This window comes from Sapajus apella, unplaced genomic scaffold (genome assembly GCF_009761245.1).
Source record: "Sapajus apella isolate SASKATOON/1434 unplaced genomic scaffold, GSC_monkey_1.0 scaffold2, whole genome shotgun sequence".
Taxonomy (NCBI): domain Eukaryota; kingdom Metazoa; phylum Chordata; class Mammalia; order Primates; family Cebidae; genus Sapajus; species Sapajus apella.
In genome coordinates, this window is record NW_022436942.1 from 21,680,762 (window position 1) to 21,703,852 (window position 23,091).

General features: G+C 40.0%; 1 pseudogene; it reads left to right on the forward strand.

The window, feature by feature from the left end:
- Nucleotides 1-540: 540 nt before the first annotated feature.
- Nucleotides 541-17,154, forward strand: LOC116527562 (annotated as a pseudogene).
- Nucleotides 17,155-23,091: the final 5,937 nt, after the last annotated feature.

The window sequence follows — 23,091 nt, forward strand, 5'->3', positions numbered from 1 at the left end:
CCCACCATGAAATGCCTACTTAACTGCTGCTGGCTCACCTGTGGGCAGCAGTACTAGTGATATACAGCATCCTGGGACTAGTGCCAGTTACCCTTTAGGTACCCTGGGTGATCCAGGCATGCACTGCTGTGGTGGCCTTTATGGGCAAAAGATAACATACGGTGAGAAGAAAGGAAGAGCTGGACAGAAGGGGTTCAGCCCAGGGTGAGGTTCACGGAAAGGCCAGGGCCAAGATGGAGCCAGCATCCCAGACCGGTGGTGGCCTCACATCCACCATGCCGAGGCCAGTCCCTGATTGCTCCAAACCCTCTGCTTGAGGTTTCTGAATGAAATGAACAGGTCTTCCCTTCAGGACCTAGGTGAGCTTCTGAAAAAAGCACAAAAAAGCAAGCCTCCTGAACTTCCCCAAGTGACTGATACAAAACAAGTGTAGCACACTTCACAGCACAGTGGAGATCTTCTGGGGCAAACCAGGGATAATTTGAATGATGGCAATGACTGTTGGTAACCTGCAGAGTTGCCTGACCAAGAAATTGCAAGATGGAAGCAATGCTTGCAGGTAAAGAGGGAGAAGAAGAGAAGGCTGAAGCAGACCAAGGCAGAAATGAAACAGGCCACGAATATTGGAGTGAGGCAACTGACCTCTCTGGCCCACAACCTGCAGAGCATCCTGTATCTGCTGGAAGGTGGGAGAGACCATGTTAAGAACGGGGACTTGGCAAAGAAGGGGAACAAGTAAGCAAGACAGGGTGGTCTTCCAGCATCCTGGCCACAAGTCCCTCTGAAGAATGTGGATGACAATGGTGCCTTAGGTGTGTCCTTCAAATGTCCCGAGGGGGAAACTGGAGAAGCAAACGTGCAATTGTAGGAAGAAATCCAAAGAAAGTAAAGAATTCACAGCACGAGCCCAAAGTCTGCTCAATGAGCAGGCCTCTCTGCAGGGTGCAAGGGCACAGCTGGAGAGGAAGCTCTTCAAGATGCAGCTGACACTTCCCACTTTGCCTGAACAGCACCGAGAACACACGATGGGGAGGAGGACACTTACTACCTGGACCTCGAACAGAGACTTCACACGGTGCGAGAAAACTTGAACCACACTTTTCAGACCCACAACCACTACAACAGGATGGCCCAAGACCTGTCCCAGGAGCTGAAGAAAGACATTTCCAATTTTCAGGGGAACATCCTATGAGAAAACATCCCAGGAAGGGTAGACGTCCGTTGCGTCCACTGAGACAGCACTCCAGGTGCTCCAGAAAGAATATGACCCCACAGGCAGAAGCCAGCTGACTGCGAGGCCAAGTTTCAGCTTTTCCTGAATGGCCCTCTGGCTCCTGGGGCTCTGCCCACAACTCACAGGGCCTGGAAGTGCCAGGGGAACTATGGGCTACCAGGGACCCCAGAAGAAAGGTGGGTTACGATGTGAGGGCTTGGATCCAGAGCACCTGCTGTTTTAATTCTGTTTTCCCTGTAGCCAGGTCTGGGATTCCCAGAGACTCAGCAGAACATCCACTGATGCTGCTCCGTTTAAAGCACTTTTGATTGATCTCTCATTTAGCTACTGTTCATTAATTGATGCTCAAATTGCTCTTATTGAAGTTTGATAAGGTAGTGTTAGAATTATATGGTGCTATTTTTCAAGTAAAAAGTACCTATTTCATCCCAGTAGAACAAAAGTCTTAACTTGTTCCATCAGCAACTCAAAAGTCCAGAGTTTCATCTAAATGAGATATGGGTGAGACTCAAGGCACAATTTAGCAGGACTCACACCTGGAATCCCAACACTTTGGGAGGCCTAGGCAGGAGACTTGCTTGAGCCCAAGAGTTCAAGCACAGCCTGAGCAACAAAGTAAAACCCTGTCTCTGCAAAGAATTAAAAGATTAGCTGGGTGTGGTGGCATGTTCCTGTGGTCCCAGCTACACTGGAGGATGAGGCAGGAGGATCACTTGAGCCCAAGAGATCAAGGCTGCAGTGGGCCATGTTCAGGCCACTTCACTCCAGCCTGGGTGACAGAATGAGACCCTGTCTCAAAGGAAAGAAAAAAGGCACAATTTATCCCTAGGCAAATTCCCCTCCAGCTATGAGCTATGAAACTACCAAGTCACATGTTTCCAAAATACAATGGTGGAACAGGCAGAGGATTGACATTCCCATTCCAAAAGGGAGGAATAGGCAAGAAGAAAGAGGTCCCAAGGAAGTCCAAAACCCAACAGAAAGAAAGCAGTATTAAGTCCTAAAGCTCCAAAATAGTCTCGTTTGACTCCATGTCCCACATCCTGATAAACTGGGGTGGGAGTTGGGCCCCCAAGGCCTTAGGCAGCCATGCCCCTATCTTTGCTTAGGCTCAGTCCACCCAGCAGCTCTCAAGGGTTGGAGTCTCATTCCTGCAGCTCTCCCAGGCTGATGTTGCAAGCTGTTGGTTCTACAGCTCTGAGATCTCAGTAGTCACACTCCCACAGCTCCACTAAGCATTGCCCTAGTGGAGACTCTCTGTAGTGGCTATGACCCCACATTTCTACTCAACATTAGCCTAGTAAGGGCTCTCTATGATGGCTCCATCCCTGCAACAAGTCTCTGCTCAAGACTCCAGGCTGTCCACTACATCCTTTGAAGTGTAAGAGGAGGAAGCTATACCCTCACAGCTCTTGCAGTCTGCATGCCTTCAAAATTTGCAGCACATGAACACCACCAAGATTTACAGTTTATACTTTCCCAAGTGGCAGGTTGAGCTGAACCTGGGCCTGCTTGAGCCATTGCTAGGGTGGCTGAGGAGCACTGCACAGGAATGTGGGAAGTGGGGAACAGAGACCTGAGATGGCTCTGGGCAGCAAACCATGGAGAGCATCCTGGACCTATTCCTCAAAACCATCTGCCCCCTTAGTTCTCTGGGTCTGTGATAGAAGTGGCAACCTGGAGGATCTCTGAAATGCCTGTAGGGTCATTCTTCCATTGTCTTGATCATTTATTTTATCTGCACTAATCTCCTTAATAAACTGTCACTTGGTTACACCCTTGATTTTTTCTTCTGAACATGCTTTTTTATTCTTCATGTGGCCAGCCTGAAACTGTTCTTCTTTTTTAATTATAAATTCTGTCTTTAAGTAATTTTTTACCTTGTATCTTATTGGATATGGTTAAAGGTAGCCACATGGCTCCTTCAGTATTTTGCTTAGAAATTTTTTTCTGCCAGGTATGCTTCTTTACCACTCTTAAATTCTGCCTTCCATAGAGCCCTAGAGCATGGACTCAATTCAGCCAGGTTATTTGCCACTTCATAAAAAGAATGGCCTTTACTCCAGTTTCCAATAAGAGAGTCCTCTTTCCTGTCTGAGACTTCTTCAAAATGGACTTTACTGAGCGTATTTCTACCAACATTCTGATCATGACCACTTAAGTAATCTCTGTTTCATACTTTCCCTACAGCTCTCCTCTTATTCTGAGCCCTCTCCAGAATTCCCCTAAATACTCCACTTATGGCAAGCTAGGCTTTCTAGCCTGCTCCTCCAAATTCTTCCAGCCTCTACCCATTACCCAGTTCCAAAGCCACTTCCACATTTCCAGATATTTGTTAGAGCAATAACCCCACTCTCAGTACCAATGTTCTGTCTTATTCCATTTTATGTTTTAGCAGAAGACCACAGACTGGGTAATTTATAATAAACAGACATTTACTTCACTCATAGTTCTGGAGGCTGAGAAATCCAAGAGCATGGTACTGGCATCTGGAAACGGCCTTTGTGCTACATTATCCCACGGCAGAAGATGGAAGAGCAAGAGAGCAAGAGAGGGCTGAAATCACTTTCATAACAACCCACCATCATAACAAACCCAATCCTGTAATAATAGCATTACTTCATTCATGAGAGTGATGCCTTTATGATCATTGCAGGTACATAGTAAGGAATTTCACCTGGCCCAAAGAGAGATTTGGCCCTTGTCCTTAACTTCTTGGAGGTAACATTAAACCCTTGGAATTTCCCAGGTGGATAGAAGTGTCCTTGTTATTCATATGACCCCCAGCCACTCCCAGTCGTATTAAGCGGAGGCTGGTCATGCCAGAAAGAGCAACCGTATGATTTACCATGGAGGCTTTGTCAGGTTAACTTAGAGGCTGAATTCAACCACATGGCCAATAAATCAATCTGTCATGCCTACGTAATGAAGCCTTAGTAAAAACTTTTTGAAGGACACCATAACTCATGTGGGTCTCCCTGGTTGACAATACTCTACAGATATTGTCACACATCAACATCAAGGAGAGTAATACATCCTGAAGATAATGCAAGTTGTACATTTGGAACACTCCCAGACTCTGCCCTGTGTATCCCTTCCCTTGGCTTTGTGTAACATGTCCTTTCCTTATAATAAATGTGACTATGAATACATGTTTTGGTGAGTTCCTTCCATCATTCTAATGAATTATAAAAACTGATGGTTGTTTTAGAAATACCCTAAGTTTGCAGGTGCTATCAGAAGTAAGGGTGGTCTTGTGTGGATTCTTTCTTCTAACTTTGCAGTTGAACCCTAGCTCCTTGCAATTGGGGTAAGAAGTCTTGAGCAGACTTACCAGTCTGGATGTCTGCGTCCTTAACCTCATTTTGGCTAACTCTGGGTATAAGAGGAACTTCTTCAACTTGATAAAGATCATTGAAAAACGTACATTAACATCATAATTAATGGTGAAAAACTGAGTTATTTCCCCCTGCGATCAGAAACAAGGCAAAGATGTCCTCTTTTACCACTCTCATTCAACATGGTAATAGAAATTCTACCCACTGTAATAAAACTAGAAAAATGAATAAAAAGTCTAAATTGGAAAGAAGATAATAAAACTCTCCCAATTTACAGATGGCATAATCTTACATGTGGAAAATCCCAATAAATCCACCAAAAAAACCTTCTAGAACTAATAAATGAGTTCAGCAAGGTCACAGGATACAAGATTAATATACAAAGATAAATTACGTTATCTATGTACTAACAACAAACCTGTGAAAACAAAAATAAAAAACACATCGTTTATAATCATTACCCCCAAAAATCAAATATTTAGGTATGTTTTCCTAAATTCTACTTAATAAAACATGTAACTATATGCTGAAAATTACAAGATGTTAAAACAAATCAAAGAAGACCTAAATATAGAGAAACATGTCATGTTCATGGATTGGGAAACTCAACATAGTAAACGTATCAGTTTTCCCCCAAAGTGATATCCAAGTTTAATACAACTCCTATCAAAATTCCAGTAAAGATTCTGTGGTCATAGATTAGCTTATTATACATTTACATGGAGAAGCATAGGGCATGGAATAGCTAAAACAATCTGAAAAAGAGGAATAAAGTAGAAGTAATAATTCTACTGAATATTAAGGCTTACTATATAGCTATGTTAAGACACCATGGTATTGGAATAAGAATAAAGACATAGATCGATGGACCAGAACAGGAAACCCAAAAATAGACCCTCAAAAAAATATGCACAATTGCTTTTTGACAGAAGTGCAAAAACATTTCAATGTAGAAGAGACAGCCTTTTCAAAAAACGGTGCTGGAGAAGTTGGACATGCTTAGGCAAAAAAACAAACATCAATCTAAACCTCATACCTTATTTTAAAAATAACTCAGAATGGATCACAGACTTATGTATGACTCATTAAACTATAAAACTTTTTAAAGTATGTAGAGAGGAAGAGAATAATGTTTCTGTATCAGTAGAGTTAACCTCGCCTCCAAGTCCATACAGGACTCTCAAGCAAAATGGCCAGCAAAATTTATCAGTGATCAAATGTATAACTGTGAATTTGGGCCTACTAAGTGCCCTCCACCATGTTAGGCATAGAGGTACTGAAATTCACAGAGGTAAGGGGCTATTTTTTGCCTCAGACTCCTCATATCTAAACTTACGGCATTAACAAAAACAAGAGTTTCCTAACTAAGCTGCAGAAACTACTGGTAATCCTTAGAAATCCTTGAAGATTCTCAGGTGTGAGAAGAAACATTTAAGAGAGTAGGATATATTAGGCAGGGTTCACCAAAGAAACAGAACCAATAGAATATATACATATATATAGGTGGATATCTATTACAGAAATTGGCTAATGAGATTACGGAGACCAAGAAGTCCTACAGTATGCAGCCTGCATGCAGGCGAACCAGGAAAGCCAGTTATGTAACTCAGTCTGAGCCCAAAGACCTGCGAACCAAGGAAGCCAATGGTGCTAGCTACCTGTCTGAGGCCAAAGGCCTCAGACCCTGACAACTCAAGTGGGAGAGTGCCAGCCTCCAAGTGTAAGAGAGGATGAATGTCCCAACTCAAGAAGGAGAAAGAGAATAAGACTTTCCTCCACCTTTTTGTTCTATTTGAGTTCCAAAGGACCGGATGAAACTCACATTTGTAGTAGTGCATCTTCTCTACTCAGTCTATTGATGCAAGTGCTAATCTCCTCCAGAAAGGCCCTAGCAGACACTACCAGAAATAACATTTTACCAGCTCTCTAGACATTCCTTTCCCAGTCAGGCTGACACATAAAATTAACCATCACACAGAGCTTCAGGTTCTCCCACAAATACTCAGAGCAGCTCAACTTTCACTTTCTGATGTCATCGGATTTCAAAATAAGATATAAACCAAGTGTCTATAGACATTGTTTCCTGTATGTATGCATTGGAATTTTTTTGATCTCCAAATACTGTTATTAGCAATAGCTTTTCATTGAAGTATAAGCATTTCATCTTGTATAATGCATTACATACAAATAGTTAAAGTGCAGTCAGAGAAGAGAGAGAGGACAATTTTTGTTAAAATTGCTAGACATGTTTACTAGAGGTAAGATAACAAAACTAGGCTAAGAACTTGCCAATATCTTTTAAATTCTTACATTTTGTGGCATCTGTCATTTTTTGTAACGTTTTATGTAGAATCAAATATAACCAATATACTGCATGAACAATTTTGCCAGTTTATATGTATAATTTCTGATATAGAAGGAAAGAAATATTTGGTTGTAATGAATATTTCGTCTTAAAGATTTTTGAAATAACTGTTTCTCTTTATGGAAAGATTATTCCAATATCAAAAATATCTATCCCTGTTATTATATCAAAGCTGCCCAAAAATAGTCTTACTAAGAGTTACAATAGTATGCTTCTAGCTCTTTAACCCTCAAATTTCAATTCTTCAGGTCTAATGCTTTGATTCTTTTTATCAATTAAAATAGCTATACTTTTCTAATTCTATGCATAACATATTATCACTATAAAATTCAAATGGAAAAATATGAAAGAAAATTAAAATCACCAGAAATTTTGCATAAAGACCACCATTATTATTATACAAATGATTTCAATATTCTTTTGTATACTTGCACACACATATAAAATTGTATTTAAATCAAACTGTATTACAGATGACATTTTCATTTTGGACAACTTTCTTTTACTTTTTTTACTTTTTAGAAGTGGGGTTGGTGAAATTATATCCCTTTTCCTCTATTTCTAACCATTACCACAAAAAAGAAAAAGTTATGAGCTAATGTCCATTGCTTCATAATTTTTTCTGATTTCAAATCATCATAGGCAAATGAGCATGTTACATATGTGTGTGTACAAGAAGTTTTATAAAGATGATATATTATGTTATAATCTCTGCTTTTTTCATGCTCTCAGCACTTCATCTCAGAAATATGGCTCAGTGCTATAGATCTAGAACACTCATATGGCTATCTTATATCTCATAGGTATGGGTATGTCATGCTTTATTCAGTAATTCTCCTGCTGAAATGAATTTAGAATATTTCCAAAATCTTGTCATTACAAACTATGAATTAATTAGCATGATTTTTAATCTACTATCAGTTACTAAAGGTTTTCTTTTTAATGCCTTGCCAAAAGGGAGTATAATGAATTAGACTATCATTTTTTATCAGATTGCCTTAATAAAGGACTATTTAAAAAACTTACACCAGCAACACATGGCACCATATCTCTCCATCTATCTCTTCCAGCAGCAAATATTATTTTAACATTTTCCAAACTATACAAGTATTATTCATTACCCTATTGTGTATTTCTTCAAAAACTAGGTTAGTGCTTGGATAACTAAGTAGTTTGCATAGATTTATTGACCACTTGGATTTCCTATTCCATTATTGGCTAATCCAAATATTCTTTTCTCATTTACCTATTGTGTTTTCTAGTTTTGCTCACTGTAACAACTTCTAGTGAATCATAGCTTTCAATTCAAAAATATTGCTACCTTTCCTATTACAACTTCTATATTTTTTAAGAAAAAATATATGACTAAGACTACTTACTTAATAGATACATCTACTCCCAATACCCAATTTTACCCAAAGATTTCAAACATTGGTCATTGACACACACACTAATTTAGAACAGATTTGTTTTCCCAATTTGAATGTGAGACAAAGGAGGCCTGAAAGACAGTTCAAACTGAAGCCCAGAGAAAAAAGAATCCATGGAGAGTAGCACTGAGACCTCAAGTCCAAAACCAGACCATATCAAACCATGTGGACACAGAAGTTGGCCTTGTAGAAGCCAGGACTTGGATGGAGCATGGAAATTTATACGCTCAGAGAAAAGTCCATTAGAAACTTTGGGTTTACATTACCTCCCAGTTTTAATCTCTCCTAGCCATGTCCATGTGACATATGAGAAAAGGTAATGAAATATTACATCAGCAACTTCAATTGTTTCAGTAAACTTTATTTCCTCCAAACTTTTTTGTCCCCTTTAGTTACTGAATATTGTGTGCCAGGTAAGACCAATGCCCCATAGTCAACAAAAAGACATCTTTATCTTGGGCATGTTTCCTCTTCCTCCTTTCACTGTGACCTGCTATTACATTTGTCTCTTTTACATGCTCCCAGACCCCAACCCCTCGACCCGCACAACAGATACACACACTCATTCAAGAAACTGTCCTTAGGGAGGTTGAAGTGAGCTGAGATTTTGCCACTGCCCTCCAGCCTGGGAGACACAGTGAAACTCCCTCTCAAAATAAAAGAGGGCCAGGTGTGGTGACTCACACCTGTAATCTCAAAAAAAAAAAAAAAAAAAAAAAAAAAGAAACTGTCCTTTTTTTCCAACATCCAATTCCCCAAAACAGGAAGCAACCCAAATGTCACTCAACAATAGTATCGGTAAATGACTTGTAATATACTCGAGTAATAAAATACTATGCAGGGTGAAAATAAGTTAACTACAGCTACACATGAAAATGTAAATAAAACTAATAAATTAATGTTGACTGAAAGAAGCCAGACATAAAAACATGTATTAAATATAATATTCAACTCCAAGAACATTAAAAACTGACCAAAATAAACCATATTGTTTGAAATCAGGGCAGTTTTTTACCTCTGGAGCTGTGAGGAAAGGCAGTGATGAAAATGTCAGTGGCCCTCAGGGGGAGTGAAGACGGTGGACTAGAGGCAGCTCATGTGTGCCACTCTCACAAACAAGGGGGAAAAAGGGGCAGGGGGGCTAGTAAACATTGATGCTAGAAGAAGATCACCTAAGAAACCATGTCAGGATCCATCAAGGCAGCAGGCAGACACAGAATGCAGACAGAAGCAAAGCTGGGCAGTAGCCTATCTGGGATCAGTGAGGAGCCAGGAGCCCCTGAGGGATTCACACTCTCCACAGGGACCTGTGCAAGACTAGGAATGGGAGAATCTCCCTGCCGGCGTGCGCACACACACACACACATTTCCCCTCACTGTGCTTCTAAACTAAGCCAGAGAGCTACCAAAACATTTTATGGAGGCAACTCTCAAGTTCAAGGGGACTTCTATAAGCCTTGGAATTCAGAACAAACAGACTAGCAGCTCCACAGCCTCAGTAGAGGATATAGTCACGGTACCCAGGAAAAGTAAGATTATTCTATCCCCCTCACCAGACAAGGCCCAGCACCAGCTTCTGGCCCAACAATCCCACCTGTATCTCAACTTGGCTGGCAGCTGCTGTCCCCTGTTGTCCCAGGAAACATCTGGACAGCAGGGTGGGCAACTCTACCCACCTGCATCACTGGAACCCAGCAAGCAATGCCTGCTAGAGCTTCCAGCCCAGTGGTCCCACTTTTGTCTGAACTCAACCAGTGGGCACAGCCCCTTGTTGTCCCAGGGATCACCCAAACAGCAGGGTGAGCAACTCCACCCAGGCTCACCACTGGTACCCAGGCGGGCAATGCTTGATAGAGCTTTCAGTTCAGACAGAAGCTAGGTCTCACTTCTGTCTGAACTCAGCTAGCAGGTGCAGCCTCCTGTTGTCCTGGGAAGCACCCAGACCACAGGGAGGGTGAAATACCCACATCCACCACCAATAGCCAAGTGGGCAATGCCTACTAGAGCCCAGCAGTCCCACTTCCATCTTGTATTAGTCCATTCTCATGCTGCTAATAAAGACATACCTCAGACTGGGTAATTTATAAAGGAAAGAGGTTTAATTGACTCACAGTTCAGCATGGCTGAGGAGGTCTCAGAAAACTTACAATCATGGTGGAAGGGGAAGCAAACATGTCCTTTTTCACATGGTGGCGGCAAGGAGAAGTGCCAAGCAAAAGGAGGAAAAGCCCCTTATAAAACCATCAGATTTCATGAGAACTGCATGAGGGTAACTGCCCCCATGACTCAATTACTTCCACAGGGTCCCTCCCACAACATAGGGATTACAGAAACTACAATTCAAGATGTGATTTAGGTGAGGACACAGCCAAACCATATCACATCTGAACTCAGCTGGAAGCCACACCCTCCTGTTGTCTAAGGAAACACACAGATGGTAGGGGTAGGCAACTCTACCCACCCCTACCACTATGGCTTCTGACTGAAACCTATGCTCAGGCTCAACCCTGTGCTCCCTTAGGAAACACCTGGGCAGCAGATTAGGTGATCCCACTACTCCTGCAGCTCCTAGCCAAGCAGGACTTGCTGGCTTGGGCAGAACTCAAGCAGCAAGAGCCCTCAGTCTGGAATCACTGAGATAGATGAAATGCCTAGGCTGGTGGAGGACTGGGGTGTGCCTCCCTCTGCAAAGCTGATCTGGCAAAGATACAACCTGTCTGCCAACCCCAGTCCCTGCCTGCGGGAGCCCAGTGAACCGGAACAAGCAATAAAAGAAATACAGGCATGGAGCCAGTGACTGGAGAGGGCTCCTCCAAGACTCAGGAGCAGACTATGTGAGGGAGATCATCTCTCTCCCCTGCCACCACAGAGCACTACTGCCTATCTGCCAAAACACTAAAGATTCATGCAGCAGAGTTAGAGCTTACCTGCTGGCTAACATTCTTAAGCAACGCCTACTAGATTGCAGCCCAAAATATAACACAAAAATATTTTGCCAGTATACAGCAACTGTGAAAACTAAGGCAAAGGCTCTCAACAGCACCCCACCCCAGCCAATAAATGTGAACCCCCACCACATCATTGAGGCTGCTGACACTCATGAGCAAGAACAGCTCCTGCTGCCACTGCCCTATTGAAGTGTTTTGGCCAGCACCTCTCATTGTAGTGTTGAGGCCAGTAAACCAGGAACACCTCAGTCCTTCCAGTGCAGCAGGTTTCTAACCCTGAGGGGCCAGAGAACAAAGCCAGGGACCTGGTTTCAGATCCCAGATTTAGAGTGTGCAGCCCAGGAGCGCTGAGCTGAGGCTTGGCCACATGAAATCACCCAGAATCAAAGTCAGTTGACTGAGCTTACCTTATACCACAATAAAACCCCCAACGACATAAAAGAAGATGTCATTGGGGGTTTTATAAAAGAAAATACCTTATCCAAAGGAAAACAACTTCAAAGACTAAAGGGACATCAGCACACAGAGATGATAAAGAACCAGTGCAAGAACTCTAGTAACTCAAGAAGCTAGACTGTCTTTTTACCTCCAAATGGCTACCCTAGTTCCCCATCAATGGTTCTTAACCACGCTGAAATAACTGAAATTATAGACATAGAATTCAGAATACAAATAGGAAGAGAGATCATCAAGATTCAAGAGAAAGTTGAAACCTAAATCACGGCATCTAAAGAACTTGATAAAATGAGATGGGAGTTAGAAGATGAAATGGCCATTTTAAGAAAGAACCAAGCTGATAAGAGTTGAAAAACTCACTACAAGAATTTCATAATATAATCACAAGTATTAACAGCAGAATCAACCAAGCTGAGGAAAAAAAAAACTCAGAGCTCAAAGACTGCTTCTCCAAATTAACTCAGCCAGACAAAAATAAGGAAAAAATCCTTTAAAAAATCACTGAAAATACAATTACATGAAAATTAAACAATCTGTTCCTGAATGATTTTTGGGTAAACAATGAAATTAAGGCAGAAATTAAGAAATACTTTGAAACTAATGACAACAATGATACAACACCAGAATATCTGGGACACGGCTAAGGCAGTGTTAAGAGAGAAGTTAATAGCACTGAATGCCCACATCAAAAAGTTAGAAAGATGTCAATTTAACAGTCTAACATCACAACTAGAAGAACTACAGAGGCAAGAGAAAACCAACTCCAAAGCTAGGAGAAGACAAGTAATAATGAAAATCAGAGCTGAACTGAATGAAATTTAGACATGAAAAACCATGCAAAAGATCCACAAACCCATAAGTTCGTTCTCTGAAAAAAATAATTAATAAGATATTTATTAATTAATGTACCCTTTGTCATTACCCTTCAGAGACTACTGGGAACACTTCTATGCACATGAATTAGAAAATTTAGAAGAAATTGATATATTCCTGAACACTTAAAATCTCACAATACTGAACCAGGAAGAAACTGAATTCCCAAACAGACCAATAGTGAGTTCTGAAATTGGATCAGTAATAAAAACCTTACCAACCAACAAAAGCTCAAGGCAAAATGGATTTGCAGCCAAATTCTACCAGATGCACAAAAAAGAGCTGGTGCCATTTCTACTGAAACTATCCCAAAAAATTAAGGAGAAAGGATTCTTCCCTATGTATCATCCTGACAACAAAATCTGGCAGAGACAAAACAAAAAATGAAGACCTCAAGTCAATATATTTGATAAACATAGTTGCAAAAATCCTCAACAAAATACCTGCAAACTGAATCTAGCAACACATCAAAAAGCAAATCCACAACGATCAAGTAGGCTTTATCCATGGGATGAAAGGTTGTTTCAGGATACACAAATCAATAAATATGACTCATCACATAAACAGAACAAAAAAAACCTATGATGATCTCAATAGATGCAAAAAAGACTTAAGATAAAATTTAACACCCCTTCATGTTAAAAACCTTCAATAAACTAGACATTGAAGGAACATACTTCAAAACAAAGAGAGCCATCAGTGACAAACCCACAACCAACATCATACTGAATGGGTAAAAGCTGGAAGCATTTCCCTAGAAAACCGGATTAAAGGATGTCCTCTTTGACCACTCACATTAAACATAGTATTGGAAGTCCTGGCAAGAATAATCAGGCAAGAGAAAGAAAGAAAAGGCATCCAAATAGGAAAATAGAAAGTCAAACCAGCCCTTTTTGCAAATGACATGATTTTTTATCTGGAAAATCCCATAGTTTCTGCCCAAAAGCTCCTTGATCTGTTAAACAACTTCAGCACAGTTTCAGGATACAAAATCAATGTATAAAAATCAGTAGCATTCCTATACATCAGCAACATCTAAGCTAACAGCCAAATTAGGAATGCAATCCCATTTGTAATTGCCACAAAAAGAATATGATACCTAAGAATACAGCTAACCAGGAGGGTGAAAGATCTCTGCGATGAGAGTTGCAAAATGCTGCTCAGAGAAATCAGAGATGACACAAACAAATAAAAAAACATTTCATGCTCACGGATGGGAAGAATCAGTATCATTAAAGTGGCCATACTACCCAAAGCAATTTACAGATTCAATACTATTCTCATCAAACTACCAAGGACATTCTTCACAGAACTAGAAAATACTACTTTAAAATTCATATGAAACAAAAAAAGGAGTCCAAATAGCCAAAGCAATCCTAAGCAAAAACAACAAAGCAGGAGGCATCACTCTACCAGACTTCGAGTGATACTGCAGGGCTACAGTAACCAGAGCAGCATAGTATTGGCACAAAAACAGACACATAGACCAATGCAACAGAATAAAGAACCCAGAAATAAGGCTATACATCTACAACCATCTGATCTTTGACAAAGCTGACAAAAACAAGCAATGGATAAAGGACTGCTCATTCAATAATTGTGCTGGGAGAACTGGATAGCCATATGCAGAATATCAAAACTGATCCCCTACCTTACATCACATACAAAAAGCAACTCAAGATCGATTAAAGACTTACATATACAACCTAAAACTATAAAAACCTTGGAAGACAATCTAGGAAATACCACTGTGGACATCAGCTCTGGCAAAGTTTTCACAACATAGACACCAAAAATAATTGCAACAAAAACAAAAACTGACAAGTTGGATCTAATTAAATCTAAGACCTTCTGCACAGCCAAAGAAGCTATAAACTGAGTAAACAAACAACCTACAGAATGGGAGAAAATATGTTCAAACTAAGCATCCAACAAAGGTCCAATATCCAGAACTTATAAGGAACTTAAACTTACAAGCAAAAAACAATCCCATTTAAAAATGGGCAAATGACATAAACAAACACTTTTTAAAAGAAGACGTACATGTGACTAATAAGCATGTGAAAACATGCTCAACTAGAGTAAGCATCCAATCAATGCTGTCAAGCTAATAGTATTATTATCAAAAGCAAACTGATGTTTTCAATTTCCTAAATATAATAAACAGCTGGCAGAGGCAAAAAAAAAAAAAAAAAAGGAAAACATGCTCAACATCACTAATCATCAGAGAAATGCAAATCAAAACTACAATGAGATACTATACCACACAAGTAAAAATGGCTAATATTAAAAAGTCTAAATATAACAGATACTGGTGAGGTTGCAGAGAAAAGGGAACACTTATACAGTGCTGGTGTTTTCAACCACTGTGGAAAACAGTGTGGTAATCCCTCAAAGAACTTAAAACAGAATTACCATTTGACCCAGCAATCCTATTATTGGGCATATACCCAAAGGAATATAAATTGTTCTGCCATAAAAACATATGCACGTGTATATTTATCACAACATTATTCACAATAGCAAAGACATGGAATCAATCTAAATGCCCATCAGTGGTAGAGTGGATAAAGAAAATGTGGTACATATATACCAGGGAATAATATGCAGCCATAAAAAAGAATGAGATCATGTCCTTTGCCAGACCATGGATGAAGCTGGAGGGAATTATCCTAAGCAAACTAACACAGGAACAAAAAACCAAATACCACGTTTTCTCATTTATAAGTGGGAACTAAACGTTGAGTACACATGGACACAAAGAAGGGAACAATAGACACTGGGGCCTACTTGAGGGTGGAGGGTTGGAGGAGGGTGAGGATTGAAAAGCTACCTATTGAGTATTATGCTCGTTACCTGGGTGATGAAATAATCTGTACATCAAACCCTCATGATATGTAATTTACCTATATAACAAGCCTGAACACGGACCCTTCCTCCACATCTTATCATGGCTTAATAGGTCATTTCTTTTTGTAGCACTGAACAGAGTTCTATTGTTTAGATGTACCACAGTTTATCTACTTACTAAAGAATATCTTGGTTGTGTCCAAGTTTTGGCAATTATGAAAAAAACTGCTATTAACATGAATATCCATGTACAAAAATAAAAAAAAAGAAAAATGTCAGTGATGTGTTTGGTATGCTGGTACTCTTCCATTTAATGATCAGTTTGAACACCACAGATACACTGAGCTATAAATTTATACTCTACACTTTTCTTTATGTGAGACACATTTCACAGTAACAGAAAGATTTTTAAAAATGAGAATACGTAAAAAACAAAACACAAATTCAAGACAGAAAATTAATTGAAAAACATCAATATCAGTTATTCTGTATACTATCATTGAATCTATATGGAAATAATCATCACAATAGGTGGCCTGTGCAGCATTACAGTTTGAGAATGTTTTAAATGATTACTCATTTTAAAAGTTTTCTGTCTTCTTGGTTCATTAACTTACTGCTTTCCCCTCTATACCCATCATGGTAGGGATGAGGTAGTTTGATATATTATTAATGTTTTGAGCTTATCCCATGAATGAATATACATATATGTTCTAATACAGATTAGAAAAAGGAAATGTATCCTTAGATGTTCCACTCTGAATAATAGAAGTATGTATAATCGGTAGCCACCATGGAGCCCCATTGCCTCTGAGCAGAAGATTCCTGTGCCACCCACATATGCCAATCTTGGCAAATCTGCCAAGGATGTCTTCACCATTTATGGATTTGGCTTAATAAAGCTTGATTTGAAAACGAAATCTGAGAATGGATTGGAATTTACAAGCTTGGGCGCAGCCCACACTGAGATCACCAAAGTGAGGGGCAGTCTGGAAACCAAGTACAGATGAACTGAGTACAGCCTGACATGTAGGGAGAAATGGAACACCGACAATACGCTAGGCACAGAGATTGCCGTGGAAGATCAGCTTGCACATGGGCTGAAGCTGGCCTTCGATTCACCCTTCTCACCTAACACTGGGGGGAAAAGTGCTAAAATCAAGACAGGGCACAAGCAGGAGCACATTAACCTGGGCTGTGACATGCATCCAGAGTGCTCTGGTGCCTGAGGGCTGACTGGCCAGCTACCAGATGAATTTTGAGACTGCAAAGTTCCGAGTAACCCAGAGCAACTTTGCAGTTGGCTACAAGACTGATGAATTCAAGCTTCACCCTAATGTGAATGACAGGACAGATTTGGTGGCTCCGTTTACCAGAAGGTGAACAAGAAGTTGGAGACCGCTGTCAATCTCACCTGGACAGCAGTAAACAGTAACACATGCTTCGGAATAGCAGCCAAGTATCCAATTGACCCTGAAGCCTGCTTCTCAGCTAAAGTGAACAACTCCAGCCTGATAGGTTTAGGATACACTCAGACCCCAAAGCCAGGTATCAAAATGACACTGTCGGCTCTTCTGGATGGCAAGAACATCAATGCTTGTGGCCATAAGCTTGGTCTAGGACTCGAATTTCAAGCATAAATGAAAACTGTACAATTGTTTAATCTTAGAATTTAGTATATCTTTTAATGTCATATGTCCGGGATGCAAGTTTTGCTACATATCTTAGACCTCCAGTTTAAATGTGATTCAGCTTTAAGACGTTACCCTTTCAGAGGTACAGAAGAAACCCATTTCCAAAAAAGGTCCTTTCAGTGGTAGCCTTGGGGGAAATTTGGTGGCTCCTTTCTTTGATGCCAGGTTTCTTTTTTATCTAGAAATGGCTGCAAGTGGAAGCTGATAGTATGTAGACACTTTGTAAATTCATATTGAGTAAATGAATGAAATTGTGATTTTCTGAGAATCAAACATTGGTTTCCTAACCCTAATTGATGAGAGGCTCACTGCTTGATGGTATATAAAAACTCACCTGAATGGGACCTTTTTAGAAATCCCAGTTCATTGTCACCTCTTTTACACCAAAAGGTCTGCAGGGTGTGGTCAATGTTTCTTTTGTGCCATTTTGGGGTGGAGAGGGTAGATGTGATGAAGCCAATAATTCAGGGCTTATTCCTTCTTGTGTTGTGTTTTTTTTTTTTTTTTTTTTGCCCTTGTACCAGAGTATGAAATAGCTTCCAGGAGCTCCAGTCACAAACTTGGAAGAGTCTGTGTGATTGTAATCACATGGTGACAACACTCAGAATCTAAATTGGACTTCTGTTGTATTCTCACCACTCAATTTGTTTTTTAGCAGTTTAATGGGTACATGTTAGATCTTCCATTTTGTGTGGAATTAAATCCTCCCCTTCGAATGCTGTAATTAATATCACTTTTTTAAAAATTCAATAAAATATGGAAGCCATTAAAAAAAGAAATATCCACAATCACCACCCCAGGGGAGAGCCAGAAGTGAGTGAAGCCAAACCACAGAAACAAAGACTCAGTAAGTCATGTCAGAATAAAAATGAAGAGCTGAACCGATGACCATAGCTTTGTCTGAAAAGATGGGGTAAAGGGTGGACACAGGGATCTTGACAAAAAGCAAAAGGTGAAAAAAGAAATGAGGGAAGGAGACTACAAAAAATCAATTTCCAGAAGTTATCTGATTTTGACTGTGAACTTAAAAGTGACATATGAGAGGAACAAATAAACACTGAATAACAGCCTCAGGTGCCCAAATGAGTTTGTTATCAGACACAGGAAAATAGATTCTCTCTAAATGAGTAAAAAAATCTCCCAGACACTGCATGGCATAATGAATGAATGAAAAATTTTGTTGAATTGAATGACTGATTAATTTTATTATTAAATCTTATTTAATTTTCTGTTTCATCTTACCAAGAAATAGAGTGATTTTCCAAGTTGAGATGTAATTACAAAATTAATATTTTATAGAACTTACAGTATTTCAGGAGAGTAAGCCATGTGAGCCTTCAGAGAGGCAGCAAATCAAAACCTCTATTGCTGTAAAAAGAAGATTACATAAAAGCCTGATGAAATGCAGTGAAAGCTGAACAGAGCACTGAAGCAACCCAGAGCGATGAGGATAGTCAAGGAACCCTTTTAGCAGAGACAAAAATGGACCTCATAGGAGATTTCCAGGCTGTTTTCCTTTGCTAACCTGACCATGTGTCTCAACCGACATTTTTGCCAACATTACGCGGCTCTGGGTATGTTTCTTACAGGCTGCTAAGTGTTGCCAGGCACCTATGCCAATGCAAAATTCCTCTGACATCACTGCTGCCCTGTTTGTTGGCTCCAACAATGAAGGAAGGTGAGTGAGAGAGTATGAAAGCAGGCATAAATTCTGCAGACAAGATGGCTCCCCAAGGTACCCGAGGCCTTAGTCCCAAGGTCCCACTGCTCTGAGCTGGAAGCATTCAATTTCATGTCGGGAACATTAACAAATAGAAGAACAAGAAAATGACATGGTGACCCTCCTTTCAGTTAAGCCCCTGTGGAGCATTTTCAAGTTCAGAGAACCCTCACTACATGGCCCATGGAGTCAAACCCCTTCAAGCTATTTCTTAAATTTGTCAGTATCTTTGCTGCTCCTTGGGATTCAAACTATGGAATATTTTATGATCAATTAAGATAATTTTTAAACCGTAAAAGACAGATCATGAATTAGCAAGAGAATACACAAAGTAGCCTGTGCATATACAACTACATAAAATATATATAATAAAGAAGAAAATAGTAAAGAGCTTCTGATGAAAAGAAACCTCATCTAAGAATAGTTTATAAAGAAAAGTGATTTAAAGAAAAGCAGACTATAAGGAAGCTCACAAAGTCCTTGGGGTTCTGGAGAAACAGATCAAGCCTACACTTTCAGCAACAATGCCAACTCTGACAGGATGGGTCTGATGAGAAAACAACCACAACATCTACTGGTGCTGCCAAGCACTAAGTTCCAAGATTTTATAAATAATAGTGAATGATGTTAGCAAAATGCACTTCTGAATCAGAATTCAATCTTGCAACCACTATAGCCTTGAAAGTTGGCTGCTTTTGAAACCAGTATATGTCCAGGAAACGGAAGCTCGCTGTAAAGCCTGTTATCACATGCTGTTCACATCCAAAATGAAATCCTGGGGAGATTGGCCAGATTGGCAGAGTTTAGTATACAAGCCTAAGCCTTGGCTGCCAGGATAGTCAGGAAACTATATTCCAACCTTTTTTAGGGTTGGATTTATGTTTGTCTCAAATATAGAAAAGCTATTCAGAAGATGATGAGCAGTCTCAGATTTCACAATTTTATACCATTGATAGTATTAGGGTTGTGCAATTGTTTGTTTTAATACAAATTTTGAAATGCTTCCTTTAATTTCATTATTTTTCCAATACAGTGAAAATTGCTGAAAATTACATGGTAATATTTTTATTAAAAGATGTATTTTTCAATTTAACAGTTTCTTATAAAGTTTTGCATACATTCACTGTATAACCCATCAATTCCACTTCCAGTTATTCATCTGACAGAAATGAAAACTTACGTTCACACAAAAACCTGTACACAAATTTTCATAGCAGCTTTATTTGTGACCGTTAAAAGCTGGAAATAACCCCAGTATCCTCCAGTGGGTGAATGGATAAACAAACTGTGTATGTCCACGTGATGGAATATTACTCAGCAGTACAAAAGAACTATTGATACACTCAACAACTTGGATGAATCTCAAAGATGTTATGTTGAGTGAAAGAAGCCAGTCTCAAAGATTACATACTGTATGATTCCATTGATTTGACATTCTCAAAAAAAAAAAAGCCGGGCGCGGTGGCTCAAGCCTGTAATCCCAGCACTTTGGGAGGCCGAGGCGGGTGGATCACGAGGTCAAGAGATCGAGACCATCCTGGTCAACATGGTGAAACCCCGTCTCTACTAAAAATACAAAAAATTAGCTGGGCATGGTGGCACGTGCCTGTAATCCTAGCTACTCAGGAAGTTGAGGCAGGAGAATTGCCTGAACCCAGGAGACGGAGGTTGCGGTGAGCCGAGATCGTGCCATTGCACTCCAGCCTGGGTAACAAGAGCGAAACTCCGTCTCAAAAAAAAAAAAAAAAAAAACCACAGGGATAAGAAAGACATCAGTGGTTTCCAGGAATAATGGGTGGTAAGGCTGTGACTACAAAAGGACACACAAAGGAGTTTTGGGGTTGACAGAACTGTTCTATGTCCTCATTATTGTGATGGTTACATAATCTATGCAAAAATCTACCCCAAAATGTGACCAAATACTAACAGAAAAGTAAAATTTACTCTATGTATTTTGTAATGTAAAATTTAAACATGGCATGGATTTTTGTGGTAAAAATATAAAGACTGCAAGAATTCAGAAAGAAGAGACTGGCATGGACAAGAACTGAGGAGGAAAAGCAGTAGAAAGGCTCCCTCGTCACATACAGAGAGACGCTGTGTCAAAGACAAAGAACAAATGTTAAGTCATCCAAGCACTGTGAGGACCACAGAGTGAGCAACGGAATTGTACATTTTTTATTAAAGGCTCTAGATAGAAAAAAAGTGGAAGAAACAATTTTGAAACACTTAGCAGAATGGCTCATAACCCAGATTTACAAAAGCTGGGACAAGAGGAGTCCGGCCCCTACTTAAAGACCTATGTGTGATTTTTCAGGCCTGATCACAGGCAATTACAATGGTTTCACCTGACAGATTTCACGGGAGAAAACTGCCGTCCCCACACCAAACTTGGTTCACGACCAGCGCTCTACAGTCCCTGAAGAGGGGTGCAGGCTGGTCATGCTCTGTCACATATTTACAGTTTTGACTAATGCCCAAATTTTTAAGTCTCTTTATCTGAGACTCTGGGCAGAGGTCCTCTTCAGGCACTTCTGCTAAGACCTCCTTATAGGGGGAGAAGGGGAAAATCTTAACAAACTTTTCCCCACTCTAACTCTGTTCCCATTATTTTTCCATTCTAAGCTTCATTCCCCCCTTTCTCTACCCCTCCCACCTCAGAAGCCATAAAACTGTAGGAGCCTTTTGAGCTACAGTGAGACAGTCCCGATGTCTGGGCTGATCCATCTGACCCTTGACTAGTGTGCCATTCAGTGGGGGGGAATTTGGAACAGGTGGACTGCGCCTTTTCTCCAGTGTTAGCCTCTTTCTTATACCATTGCAGTAAATGAGTGAAGGCTTAACTCTCATTTTTGGCTTCTTGCTTTAACCAGCTACCTGAAAGCTCAGCTCTGTCTCACCTAGGACCAAACAGGACACAGAAAATAGGAGAAGCTTGTCAGCGCCCAGAAGGATACAATTACCCAAATGTGTGCCAGGGCCTCAAGAATCAGCAGAATCCCAATGCTGGGCAAAATAAACAAACAGCAGCCATGGCTGAAGCCAAGGACATGCTGCTCCTTTCTGACAATGCACAGTGTGCCTATACCCACAGGTCTTATGAGTGGGAAGCACCCTGGGTGCCAGGGCAGATTCTGCAGCAAATAATACAGCCAGTGAGAATCAGAAATAATAGTAATATGAAAAATTACATTAGGGAGTCATTATAAGCACACATATTAGTGTAACACTTTATTTTTATATCAAGTATACACACAGCACCTTATTTAATTCTCACAAAAATCATTCAATATTATTCTTACCTAGAGTTTTAAAATGTGGAATTTGAGGCATCAGAGTGATAACAGGATATGAGGACTTGCTCAAGGTATTAAACCTCCTGATCACTGAAGCTCAAATCCAAATGAGGTCTTAAATTTTTTTCCAATTTAGCATAGCTTTGCCTCTCTTAGGTTAAAATTGAAGCCCCACTTAGGATATCAGGGGTCTCCAGGTCAGGAATACACTTGCCTATTTTCCATCTTCACTCACCTTTAAAGGTCATAAAAGTGAGGTTCTTCACTTCTAGGCACCCTGTAACGTAGGAGACAGAAAATGCTTTCCCTTCACTTCTATATTTAATTTTTTATTGTGTACTAATTATTACAATTTGTAACATATTAATGTTTGAATTTTTGCTGATTATTTTATAATGTTATTTCTGTTGAATGCTAAATTGTTAGCACTTGAATATTTATAAACTAATGAAATACAAATTTATGTTTTTGCATTTTTTGTTGTAGAGAAATGTGGTAGGATAATGCAAATATTTCCCAAGTTCAGATACTGAAAAGCCTCTCTAAACCCCACAGGGAATACTAAGACATTCAAAGGCAAAGGATATGGTACAGCAAGAGAAAGAGTGTATAAACGAGCATTGGAGTCTGAAAGACAACCGTGCAGAAGTTCCCAGGGTTCTCATTCACACGCAGAGGTACTCTGTTTCCAGATGAACCACCAAGATCTGTGTAAGAAGTCCTAGCTTCAGGAAAGCATAACACGGAAGTTCCCAGTGAGGTTGTTATGCCCCACTGGGCACATATTTGAGCCAGTTTATGACACTTATAAATCATCAACAAACAAACTGGCCTGATGAGTTTCTGACAGCATAAATCCGACTGCCCTTACCTTGACCAAGAGCCAA